Raw genomic sequence first — 13,240 nt, forward strand, 5'->3', positions numbered from 1 at the left:
GCTGACTCTCCATCAGGAGAAAGAAATACAGGAGCAAAGATTCAGCTAGAGCCTCAAGCATCACATGGGCCCTCCCAAGGAACAAGATCCAAAAATCAGCTCATCCTACTAGTGCCCACAAGGCCACTGTAACATCAGGTCCTATCTGCTATGCAAAAGAGTAAGCCGTCTCCTCCTCCTGAGATGTTTACAGGGGGGAAATTACCTCAACCACCCAGCTCACCAGTCACCTAGGTGCTTTGAGTCTTTTCCAATCTGCTCCACCTACGCTTGCTGGTGGAAAACAAACCCCAGGGCAGCTGTGTTTTCCCCTGCAGAACAAAACAGCAGACGTGGAGAGGGGAGATCCATCTGGAAAGCAAACGTTGTGAAAAGCATCCCATTGTTCAGTCAGGATCAGCATGCCCAAGGGCAGCGTCAGCTGTTCGCAGCGATGGCCAAGGATTGGGAACATGAAACATGGCAAAAGGAGATGACAGACAGAATCCTGCTAGGATTCAATGAAAATGGCAGAGAGGGTGGAAGAACCTATAGCAAAGCTTCAGGTGGCAGGAGGAAGAGCAGCTCTAAAGAAGCCACCAAAATCACAACAGATTGAACCTCTATAGGCTGATACCTGCTATGATGACATCATCACAGGCAATCCATCCAGGGTTTCCAGGGGATGCACCCCATCATCTGCTTGGAATTGGGATGAAGATGTCTGTTTCTAGAACCCAGAGCAAATGCATCCACTTAAGTATTAGATTTTGGGGTTGTTGTGGTGTTTTTGGTTTTGTTTGGTTTGTTTTGAAGCATTTGTCCCCTAGACAGAATGATTGGTGGGGGAAATGCTGCTAACTCTTTAGGTTAAATCAATTTCAGGATTGTGGCCAGACTGAGGAAGCTGGTGGGAGAAATTCTTCATAGCTGAATAATGGAGGTTGCAGCTTTATAAGTAATTCTCCTGAGTTACGTGCCCAGCACCTTGGGTGTGGGTGATACATTCATTCCTTCCCTCCCTTTTTGAATGGAAAATGTCATCTGAGCACACAAATATGGTATTTGTTTAAAAAAAATAAAAATAATACCAAAAAAAAAAAAATCATGAGGTAGAGGCACAAATTGTGTCTTGCTTGTAGAATGTCTTCTGCTATCCAGAAGAGTTTGCCTGGTGGGTTCTCCAGGAACTTCCCCAAGCTGTAACACAACCAAGATGCACACCGTAGCCCCAAAACCTAAAGAGCCTCTGCGGTGGAAACCAGGACAGTATCAAATCAACAAAAACACTGCTTTGTATGCCTCTATGACTAGCAACATCTTTGATGCAAAGAGATCAAACCAGGCTAACTCACACATCCACATCCTTGCTGCTGGGTCTTCTCATTTGCGTGCATGGTCCTACACAGAGTGCAGGGACCAGCTGTCTGTAGCAATGCCACATTCCTCCCAGCTTGACAGGGCCTAAGTAGATTGCAGCCAGCTCCCAAGGCTTTCACAAGGAGATTACCTGAAGTTTTAATGCTATCAAAGATCAGTTGCATAGAAACCAGAGGGAAGGAAGAGAAGGCCTTTTCTAAAGATGCCTCTGCTCCATCTGGACCCATCACCTTCCATTACTCAACTGCCTTTCTGTGAATTCTCCATGCCTTCCCCTATGCCATGCCCAGGCACTAGACGTGAAAATAGTTTACGACAGTTCCTGCTGGCTTGACATCGACTCTGTTTCTCCTGGAGGAGGAATTAGCAGATGGGACCAGTGGAAGACGTCTCAGCTAGAGAACTGGACAACTGGAGTCTTTCCAATCCAGTAACTACAGTCCAAAATACAAAGGATGCAAAGATCCTCCAGGGTCAGAACCTCTTTCTTAGGGGTAGGAACAAGGTCGAAGAAGATATGCAGGTGGTTACTGGCAAGCTGTGCAGGCTAATTTATGCCTGCATCTTTGGTTTGACTCTTCCCTAAACTCCTGTTTTGCTTGCTTATTCCCCAGTCAACCCACTGCACAACTCCAACAACATAACCACAATACCAAAAGAGCTTCTGAAATTAATATGATGGGCTTGCAAGCAGCTTCCATCATGCAGAACTAAAATTAAAACATACACCCAGCCTCCCCTCATTCTCTGAAATTCATCATGTGGAAACTTCCCTGTATCACATCAAGAAAATCCTGACAGCTGAAAGAGCTAATGGGAAGCAGCAGCAGCAGCAAAGAGCATCACTGCTGCTTCCAGACTTCAAAGCACAGTTCCAGCTCACCACCATGCTTGTTCCAGCAAACCAGTTGCTGCTTGAGACATAATGATGCTGCCTTTAGAGTAGATTCCTCTATGAACATGGATGACAGTCACCCATGTGCACAAAAGCACATGGGAAGACCAGGAGAATGTTTGGAAGTAGCAAAAAGCAACCATGAGTGTTTTCTCAGAAACCACTGCTGAAGGTCTTTGTCTTTGCCACCACATGTACACAAGAGAAGTAAAACTAGAAGGCAGGAATAACCCAAACAGCCTCTGTAAAAACCTGGATGTAAACACAAAGTTTGGGGACTACACCACCATGACATGTCACAAGGTGAGGCACCCCTTCTGAGAAAGCCCCTCCACCTACCACGTACATCAACTCCTTACACTGCTGAGCAGTTTGGGGCAAAGACATAAAACTGAACTACATGAGAAGAACAAATCCCTGATAATAATCATGCTACACCTGACCCTAGGACTCAGCAGCTCCAGCTGAGATGAGCAGTTCTGTAGGAATGAGCATCAGGAAAGATCCACAACCCTCCAGGTGTTCTGAAAACCCAACAACAAGGCACCAGTATGGCACGCCAAGTAATTTCCAAGGTCTTCCTGCAAAGAGATTTTTTTCTCCACATTACCTCCCTCTTTCCCATGGTTGACAATTCCTCCATGGCTCCTGACGCTATCAAACTGATGCCATCTCAGACACCTTCTAGCTCAGCAAGCACAGCTGCTTGCACATGATGCATATTTTGGGGCTGAAATTGAGATGCAAACTGCTGCTAAAATAACCACCACGGAGGAGTGATTGGTTTTTCTTCTGGAATATGGAGACATTTTCCATTTCTTCCCTCCCTGTGCCTCAATTGATTTCACCAGCCCATAGAAAGAAATAGGAATTTCATGACTCAGAGGGAGAGTCATCTTCTATCCATCACAGAAATCCACACATGCACCCAAGTAGCTGGGTGAGACACTGTCTTCATCCCCAGCCACCAGTATCACACTAAGCACCACCAGTAACATGCCCATGAGAAAACACAGGCAAAACAAGAAACAGCAACAATACAAACAAAACAAAAGCTAAAATTGCAGGATTGTCCTGGCTGGGCTGAAAAAGTTTCCTTCATTCCATAACAGCATCCAAGGAGCCACAAAGTCAAACACAGAATGACTCATAGAACCGAAGAACGTTTTCAGTTGGAAGGGACCTTTAAAGGTCATCCAGTCTGAACCACCTGCACCAAGAAGGGACACCAGATCAGGTTGCTCAGAGCCCTGTTCAACCTGATCTGGAATATTGCCAGGCATGGGGCACCTATCACCTCTCTGGGCAACCTGTGACAACGCTTCACTACCCTCACTTCAAACAAAATTCTTCCTTGTATCTAGTCTAAATCTCCCCTATTTTAGTTTCAAATCATCATTCCTCTTCCTGTTGAAACAGGTTCTGCTAAAAAGATTGTCCCATCTTTCTTATAAGGCCCATGTAAGTACTGGAAGAACACAATAAGGTCTCACCAGAGACCTCTCCAGGCTAAACAACCCCAATTTTATCAGCATTTCCTCATAGAAGTGGTGCTCCAATGAAGGTCCTGATCATGGGAGGAGAGGTCTGCAAGTATCTGTATAGAAGAGTCTGTGTGGGATTAGGTCAGAATGCTCAACATGGTAGAAAGATAAAAACTATCTCTAGAAATAAAGTGAATCTAACATCCCTTGGTGATGCCTACAATGTATCTCATACACTCTGCTGGATTGCCTGCTTCACTTTTGGGACACATCTCCAGAAAAACTTACAATTTACTGAGATACAAAACAAAAAACCAAACCAAAACAAACCACCGCCACCTCCCCCTACACACAAACACATACACACCAAAACCCCCAAACATCTTTAACACTGGAAAAATCCAAAACTAAAAAAAAACCCAAACCAACCAATGAAAAAATATCTCTCATGAAGAAAGGCTGAGAGACTTCAGGCTTTTTAGCCTAGAGAAGATGGAGGGGGGATCATATCACTGCTTAGAAATACTTGAAGGGCTGGTGTCAGAAGGAAGTGGTCAGTCTTTTCTCAGTGATGCCCAGTGACAGGACAAGAGGTCATGGGCACAAACTTGAACACAGGAAGTTCCAGCTAAACATGGGGAAGGGTGGTAAAGCTCTGGAGCAGGCTGCCCAGCTAGGTGGAGAAGTCTCCTCTGGAGTCATTCAAAACCCACCTGGACACCATCCTGTGCAACCTGCTGTAGATGAACCTGCTCTGGTGGGGAGGTCTGACTTGATCTCCAGAGGTCCCTTCTAACCCCCAATATTCAGTGATTCTGTGATTTGCAGATGTGTTATCTGAAATTCTCAACATTAGGACAGAAAAGAGAGAGAACAGAGGAAAGGTCTCAATGTGAGGCTTCAGACTGCTGAAGGCATTTATTTCCACTCCTCAAGTTTCAGATTTGAACTGAGAAGCTGACAAAAATCTTTGGAAGGATACCTTGAAACATTTCCCATCACGATTGCTCTTTGCAAAGGAGAAGCAGCTTAAAATTGGCATGAAGTAGACATTTCTGTACAATCTGACATCTTCCACAGAAAAATCAGTCATCTCTAATTTTAGGTATCTTTTTTTCCTATTTAAAACCCCCCAAGAAAATAAAATAATAAAAAAATAATCTTTGCTGTTGCAGACTGCAATTAAAAGAGTAACATAGCATTTTCTTAAAAAGGAACTGATTTACTAATCAAATCCTCTGGATCTACTCCATATACTCCCCACTGATTTCTGAAGACCTTTAGGTGGTAAAAAAATATCTTGATGCTATGTTTCCAGGAGAAATTCAAGAGCTCTTAACATTCGAGTTTTGGGGTTTTCTAAGGACATGAATCAGGAGGATCTCAAAAGTGATCATTTATCATCTTCAACCCTGCCAGAAACAATGAGATGGAGTACCACATAATCATGGAATAGTGGGGATTGGAAGGGACCTCTGGAGATTATCTAGTCCAATGACCTGATAGAGCAGGTTCACCTAGAGCAAGTTGCCCAGGATTGCAATGACCCAGCAGGTTTGGAATCTCTCTAATGAAGGAGAGTCCACAGCCTTTCTGAGCAGCCTGCTCCAGTGCTCCATCATCCTCATAGAAGGGTTGAGATGGAACTTCCCGAGCTCCAATTTGTGCCTGTTATCCCTTGTCTTGTCACTGGGCACCACTGAAAAGAGTCTGGCTCATCCCTTTAACACCCACCTTTGATCAGCATTGATAAGATCCCCTCTCAGGCTGTTCTTCTCTGAGATAAACAGCCCCAGTCTCCTAGCCTTTCCTTGTAAGAGATGCTCTAGTTCCCTCATTGTCTTCAGAGCCTCTGCTGGACTCTCACCCTGTCTCTCTTGAACTGTAGAGTCCAGAACCAGACACAATACCTCTGATCTCACTGAGGCAGAGAGGTTGCATGTCTGACATGCTGAAGGTATCTGGACCAGTCAAACATCTCTGTGTTTCCATCTCCCATCCCAAATGTAGCACAGCAGCACTGCCCTTTGTTGAGTACTTTGAGATTTCTGGGTCTCTTACACAAGCAGAGGTGCCACCACCTTCAGTCCAGGTAATCCAATCACTGCAGAGAGCTAACGGTGTGGTCTGTCTGAAAATAGACAGAAATCCCCACCACAAACATCTAAGGCGTCATGACAGAAAAACCAACCCCAGCAGATTGGTGCTGGCATTGTGTGAATCATCATGTTGTTATAGCAACTTCAGATCTGCATCGGCTCTGAACACCCAGCACAGCTGAAATAATATAACAGCATTAAGTAAAAATGATATATAACAAGATAAAAATGGCTCGGCTGCAGCTCCGAGGAGCACCCACACTTCTTTCTCACCCTCTTCCCTCCCTTTGAAAACATTGCTTTCCTGTGTTTAAACAAAGAGAAGAGACTTGCAGCTCATGGAGGAGCAGCAAAGAACTAACAAGCTTCTGAATTAAAGGAGAACCTTCAAAATGAAGAAACACCTACAAATAAAAGCAGGTGCAATGCCCAGTCATTGCTAACAGCCTCAGCTGACTGCCCCTACGTGCTGCAAAATCCATGCATTTCAGGGATTATATAAATAATGAGCACACTGCTCACAGAATCATAGGCTTGTTTTGGTTGGAAAAGACCTCTAAGATCATCAAGCCCAACTGTAAACCTAACATCACCATGGCCATTAAACCACGTCCCAAAATGCCATGTACACACACTTCTTGAGCAACTCCAGGGATGAGGGACTCCACCACCTCCCTGGGCAGCCTGTTCCAACACCTGAACCCTTTTTCAGTAAAGAAATTTTTCCTAATATCCTTCCTAATATCCATCCTAAACCTGCCCTGGCACAGTTTCAGGCCAATTTTACTCATTCTATCACCTGATACTAGCGAGAAGGGACCACCCCTCCACCTCACTACAACCTCTTTTCACAGGATCACAGGATGTGAGGGGTTGGAAGGGACCTCCAAAGATATCTAGTCCAACCCCCCTGCCAGAGCAGGACCGTAGAAGCTAGCACAGGTCACACAGGAATGCATCCAGATGGGTCTTGAATGTCCCCAGAGAAGGAGACTCCATAACCTCCCTGGGGAGCCATGGTAGTTGTAGAAAGCAATGAGGTCTCCCCTCATAGGAGGGGATTCCTCTCTGAATAGGAGTCCCAAGCAGAGAGATCCCAACCAGAACCAAAGATGCAGAAGGAAGAAAGGGCATGCAAGAGGTCTATCTTCACAACTGCAGGCATATCTGGTTATTTTGTTAGTGGAGAAAAAGTGAAAAGTGCCACTAAGGTTCCTTCCACCAGAGCAGCAAAGGAAGAAAGTTAAATAAATATTTATTTCAGGGACTTGCAGGAAAGCAGGAGGCTCCCATCAGCCTCCAAGACACCACAGGTGCCTCAAAACACACCACTTTGCTGAGATTAGTGCCAAGGATGCCAAGAAAGCACTGCAGGGCGTTGGAACTGCTCCTCCTCCTCCCTGTGGGATGCTGCCAGCCTCAAGGAGGTTCTGAAAGAAGGGAAATAGCTGGGAGAGTTGCAAATTTTGCTCTTGATGTTTCAAGCAAATTAAGCCCAAATAAAGCAAAAACTACATGAACCAAAACCCACAGCTTTAGTCCTAACATAGTCCTATTAGTCTTAACAACAGTACTAAAGTAACTCAATTAATTAAAAGGTAATAAAAGGAAGCAGCCCAACTTATTCTTTCAGAGTTCAAGACAGCAAAAGCATCGTTCTGCCCCAGACAGAAAAAAACCTCTGCTTGCTTTCTTCCTTTTCTTCTTTTTCATAAATGAATTTATTCATTAAAGTTTCCTCGTAGGCTGAGTAATGAGTCACTTGCTTTTCTATAAAGTGCAAAGGGATGGAGAGGAACTGGATTTAAAAAGGAGGATAGAGACACTCACAAAGACTGTTAGAAAAGCTTGAAAAGCTTTGGAGGGAGCCACAGATATAGCAAGCTAGCTCCTCACATGGGCTCAAAAAAATCTTTATCACCATAGCTTTCCCAGGGTCTGAGTCCTTACTTATAGCCAGCAGGGAAAGCACCCCTTATCTTCCACCTAAAATAGACTTGCTGAGCTTCCTTCCTCCCCAGGAGATCTTGAGAAGAGAAATCTGGAGCTCCAATAGCAAGCAGGGGGGATGCTGCTCCTCCTGTGGAATTGGTGGTTCACAAGCATGGACAAGATTGTATGTGCACCAGTGAAATATGATCAAGGGAGATCATACAAGTTCATACCGACAGCATGAGGCATTTTATCTCCCTTACCCTTGCAGACAGAGAAGCTCCAGCAGCGACCAGCTCAGAGTGGGCCACATGTCCACATTGATGAATAAAGACTAGAAGCAGGTATTTTGCTATTAGTTTTCTAATGGAGAGGAAGAGTCCATCAGACCAGAAATGCCAAGCTCAACGAAAAGCCCAGGAGATAAACGTTTCCATCACCGGTCTCATCTCAGACTGGATCTGGAACATTCTGGTTGTGTCCTATACAGCAGGTCTCAGGAGTTCCCCTTGGTTATCCAGGACCTTCAGCCACCCTTCAAGTCCTTTCTGCATTAACAGAAACTTTGAGAAAGCAAAGCCAGTATGGAAGTCTGACATGAGTTTGCAGGTAGGCTGAATAACAGGAATGGCACACTGCAGCCTTGATTTATGTTGAGGGCCAATGGATCAGGGCCAGAATCACCTCCACTGTGAAAGCAAATGGAGATGCTACTCCAGCAAAACTCAGCCAAGCTTGACAACCCTGTGAAGCTCAGATGAAATGTTAACTTCCTAACACAAGAAACACCCATTTTGCCAACTCAAATCTCATAGGGATGGTGAGAGCAGAACAGCTACTGCACAGCCCCACCAGTGACTGGTTTAGATAGACTTCGGATGCAAATCCAGACCCCTTGACTGACCACCTGCCTAGCAGCCACTGCCCAATGAGAACAGGCAGAAGTCCAAGATACCACAGAACATTTTGCACCATCCACCCTCATGCCTTCAAAAGCCAGATGCTGTGCTGATGGCAAATGCATTTCCTTCAAGCTCTTGCCACCCATTTGTTCAGTCCTTGGGTGAGAAGGACCCCAAAACTTTGGGACTCCTCAGCACTATTGTGATAAACAAAATAAATAAAATAACACAAAATAAACAAGCAGGTCCAGAAGAGAACCATGAAGATGATTGGGGAGCTGGAAAACACTCCCTCATGAGAGCATGCTGAAAGAGTTGGGGCTGATCAGCCTCAAGAGAACGCTTCAGGGAGATCCATAGCAGCCTTTCAGTACTTAAAGGGGGCCTCAAAGGAAAGATGGGGAAGGACTCTTGATCATTAAATCCCCTTCCAACCTAAACCATTCTATGAATTAAGAAATAAAAAAAAAAAAGCACAGTCCTGCCAGTTTCACTGTTACCAGAGGTTTCTAGCAAAGTCTGCATCTTATCCATTGTGTAGCAGCAGAGAATGTGAAATTGCATGATCAGGTCCACTGGTGGTCATGATCCTGTGTCCTCCCCTCATGACAGTGATTTTCTACACTATCTAGAACAGTGTCTCTCACTTTTCTAACATTCTAGAATCATTTTGGTTGGAAAAGACCTTTAAGATCATATCCAACTGTTATCAAACTACCAAGTCTGGTGTTAAACCACATTCCTCGCTACCATAACGCTCCAGGAACAAGGACTCAGTCACCTCCCTGGAGAGCCTGTTCTCCAGTGTTTGAGAACCCATTCAGTGCAGGATTTGCTTCTAATATCCAACCTAAGCCTCCCCTGGTGCAAGTTGAGGCCATTTCTTCTCACCTTATCACTTGTTATGAATCTGAGAAGGAATTTTTTTTTTTTTAAGTGTGGTGGATTGAAAGTAAAAAAATAAACAAAACTTAAAAGTGATAAAAACTCCACAAAATACAAAATATTCAAAAAAAAAGAATAAAATAGAACTAAAGACAGTATCTAGGGGAACTTTTTTGCTGTCATCTAGATGGCTTCCAAAGGGTTCACATGCCAATCTAGTAATAAAGCTGTCAGATGGGGTGATGTGATTTTAGCTTTCAAGCTGAAGGTTGCTATGGGAGGTTGTTCCCAGCAGCAGTGTTTGTAAAAGCCCTTCCCAGCACCAGACACCGCTCTGATTTTTGAGTAGGAAGAAATGCACTATTTTTTTCCATTAAAAACAGCCCAGAAAAAGCAGCAATTCTGGAATGAGATGGGGAGGAAAGAAATAATAAACGGGGCTATAATTCAGATGCATACAGAAGTGTGGATGCGGTAACATCCCCCTGCCAAAACTACAGCACAAGGTCAACCTCAGTCTTGCAAATTAGCACAGATCACTGATGTTATTCATCAGCACCAGGTTTGCTTGGACGTGGGAGAAGTTAAAAGACGATCAGATGATCTCACACGGTGCCCAAGTGAAGAGCAGAAATGGGAACAGCTCCTGCAATGCCTCTGCAGCAGCACGTTCAAGTGCAGGGTACCTTGTGCATCTACATCCTGACTCTGATAAAAATGAGGCGTTGCCTCACAACAGGTTGAGAATGTTTATGGAATCATAGAATTGTTTCAGCTGGAAAAGACCTCTAAGATCATTGAGTCCAACCATCAGCCTAACACCACCCCATTGCCATTAAACCATGCCCCAAAGCACATGTCCACATGTTTCTTGAATGCCTGCAAGGACAGTGACTCCACCACCACCCTGGGCAGCCTGTTCCAATGTCTGACCACTCTTTTGGGAAAGAAATGTTTCCCTATATCCAATCTAAACCTCCCTTCGTGCAACTTGAGGCAATTTCCTCTCATTCTGTCACTTGACAACAGGGAAAAGAGACCAACCCCCAACTCACTGCAACCTCCTTTCAGGTAGTTGTAGAGAGCAATGAGGTCTCCCCCAGCCTCCTTTTCTCCAGACTGAACAATCCCAGTTCTCTCAGCTTCCCCTCAATTAAGACTTTCTAGCTTTTTAGAATTAAAAGAAAAAAATTTATATATTATATATAAATAAAATCACACACAGAGTTGTGTAAAGAATAATATATATATACAGAGAGCTGGCAAAGCTAGTGAAATACAAATGACTGTTGAAAGTAACAAACAAGTAAATACCAAAGTTATTTTTTTGACCAAATTGCAAGATTTAGGAGCCTGCTACAAGCTGCAGGATTTACAGAAGAAACACAATAAGGAGGAAGTTTACCAAGGATTTAATGCAAGGACATAGCCATGAAGCAGCAGGAGGGGGAGATGCAGCAGCTATTTACCTTTACACAGTGCACTGAAGACTACCGAATACTGATTTATAAAAGGTTTTTAATTCATGTTGCCAAAGCTCCTGGCCATTAAGTGCTTTAATTCTTTGCAGGTTAAGTAAAGCAAGAGTTGGTAGAGGAGATATATGGATGGGGCTGAATGCTTGCAGAGCAAACACACTGCAGTTCTGTGCACACGTGCCTCCATGAGGTTAATGTCAAGGCAGATATATAACTGTGTCATTTAAAGGACAAACTGAGATTGTCAGAATATTAATGATGACAAAAATCAAGAGCAGCAAATGACATGTTTTGAGCCCCTATGCAGATGTGAGCAGAAAACCAAAAGCAGGTGCACCTTGGACTCTAGTTATCCATCTTTTCCTTTGCAAACTGAGAATAGGAGAAGCTATTCTTACAAAAATACAGCCAGTTACAGCAGAACCAATAAACCAGAAAGCCAAACCATAGCCTGGCTTGGAAGAAACCTTAAGATCATCTAGTGTGAAATATTGAAAAAAATCATAGATTAAGGTCATTTCCTCAACCAAAGACCATTAGCCCCAATACCCCTGCCTTTGGCAGGGACACCTTCCACTAGATCAGGTTGCTCGAAGGCCCATTTAACCCAGTCTTGAACATTTCCATGGATGAGGCATCCACAACTCATCTGAGCAGCCTGTTCCAGGGTCTTATCACCCTTACAGTAAAGAATTTCTTCCTACTATCTGACCAAAATCTACCCTCTTCCAGCTTAAAAATGTTACCTCTCATTCTATCATAGAATCATTTTGGTTGGAAAAGACCTTTAAGATCATCAATACCAACCATTATCTAACTCTACCAAGTCTGCTGCTAAACCCTGTCTCTCAGGCACCACATCTGTGCCTCTTTCAAACACCTCCAGGGATGGGGATTCAACTACCTCCCTGGGAAGCCAATTTCAGTGTTTGAGAACCTTTCCAGAGAAGAAGTTTCTTGTAATATCCAACCTAAACCACTGCACTCCCTGATCAAAAGTCTCTCAGCTTTTCTGTAGGCCTCCTTCAGGTACTGGAAAACTACTACAACATATCCCCAAAATCTGCCACTGTCTCCAAAGTGTCTCACACTTGTACATAAGTAAGCTGCAATAATTAACTCAAGCCAAGAACTTGCCCATTAGGGGTTCAGCACTGAGGTGGTTGGTTCAGAGCAAAGGCTGGATTTGAGGGAGTTACATTTCGGTTATAATGGGTAGGAAGCATCAAAAATCAATTTGATTTAGTGCTACTTTATTTTAGGCAATTCTCCCCAGCTGCTGCTCTAACTTGTCAATGCAAAAAACCCTCCAATATATGTATTAGACATAAATACATAAGCAATTTATAATATTTATACACACACTTTTTAAAACATATACACACTATTGAACAAATATAAATATTTTTAATATTCTAAACCGTTACAGCTGTGGAAAAAAAAAATAAATCTTTCCACTTGCAATGTCCCATTGATACAGACTTAAGCAAGGTCTCATCAGATCAGGTAGATGATTTTCAAACGCTGCCAGATCACCCAGCGACATGAGCTCCACTGTCAGCCTGGAAAAATGGCCAGGACATTGAATCTATCATAGAAAGACTCTTCTTCCCCTCTGGCTTTGATGATACATCCTATTTTCAAGGGATCATTGTGGCCATGCAGATCATATGGCTGAAGGAAGTCTGGCTGATGACACAGGAGTCTTCAGTTCAGTGGATCACTGGAACACCTGCTTTACATGGCAAGTAGGGTAGCCAAGGTGAGCTCAAAACAGAACTGGGTCTGGAGGGTTGGGGGTTGGACTAGATGACCTGTAAGTGTCTCTTTCAACTCTTTTCACTCCATCCCCTACTGGGACAGGTTTAACCTAGCACAAGAGCTCAGCCAGCCCACCACCACCTACCCACTCTTCATGTCTTGTTCTGCTCCCAATGCTCCTGCTTCCCTAGCACTCTGTTAATAAGCTCAGGGATGTCCTTCCCAGTGGCCTCAGCACCTCATCAGCAGAAATTCAAATCAATCCAGCCCTGGAAGCAGCTACAGCAAATAACTCAATCATGTTCATCACTTTAACTTATCCTATTTATGAATCAGGTCAAGCTTGAAATCTCCATTTACATTATCAGCCTTTTTGATATTAAGATACTCATGCAGAAGACTGATCAAAGGTTCCTCCTAACTTTGGAGTGCAAGAATTACCATA

The sequence above is a fragment of the Indicator indicator genome, chromosome 12, assembly GCF_027791375.1.
Source record: "Indicator indicator isolate 239-I01 chromosome 12, UM_Iind_1.1, whole genome shotgun sequence".
NCBI lineage: Eukaryota > Metazoa > Chordata > Aves > Piciformes > Indicatoridae > Indicator > Indicator indicator.